The sequence below is a fragment of the Chaetura pelagica genome, unplaced genomic scaffold (assembly GCF_000747805.2).
Source record: "Chaetura pelagica isolate M959 unplaced genomic scaffold, ChaPel_1.0 scaffold10, whole genome shotgun sequence".
In the NCBI taxonomy this organism is placed as follows: domain Eukaryota; kingdom Metazoa; phylum Chordata; class Aves; order Apodiformes; family Apodidae; genus Chaetura; species Chaetura pelagica.
Window position 1 is genome coordinate 10,253,999 of NW_009952263.1, and position 381 is coordinate 10,254,379.

Consider the following 381-nt stretch of genomic DNA (forward strand, 5'->3'; position numbering starts at 1 on the left):
TTTTCTCTAACATGCAAACAAGGACCTCACTGCTGCACTTGGGGGGCAGGAATTTGAGAGCGATTTTACGGTCTTTATGGGCGCTTCCGCACTCGCCCGGGCATATTTCACCCTGCAAAACCACAAACAGCTCTCGGCCAGAAAACCCGTTTGATCTTGCTGCCCCCCAACACATTTTAAAAAGTCCTGGGAGAATCGGAAAGGATTTCCTGGAGCGCGCGCTGCCTATGCGATGGGGAAGAATAATTTTTTTTTAAAATAAAATTTAAAAAATAAATAAATTAAAAAATACGGAGGAGGTAGAGTGGGTGGTGGTCTTGGCCAAGAGGGTCCCACTGGACAAGCTGCAGACCTGATGCAGCCCCGACGGGGAGCCCGGCT

The 381-nt window shown here is 48.8% G+C and overlaps 1 protein-coding gene across 1 annotated transcript in view; it reads right to left on the minus strand.

Moving 5' to 3' along the window:
- Positions 1-381, minus strand: part of EVX1 (even-skipped homeobox 1) — a 3,314-nt gene that overhangs the window by 2,342 nt on the left and 591 nt on the right. The window lies entirely within an intron of this gene.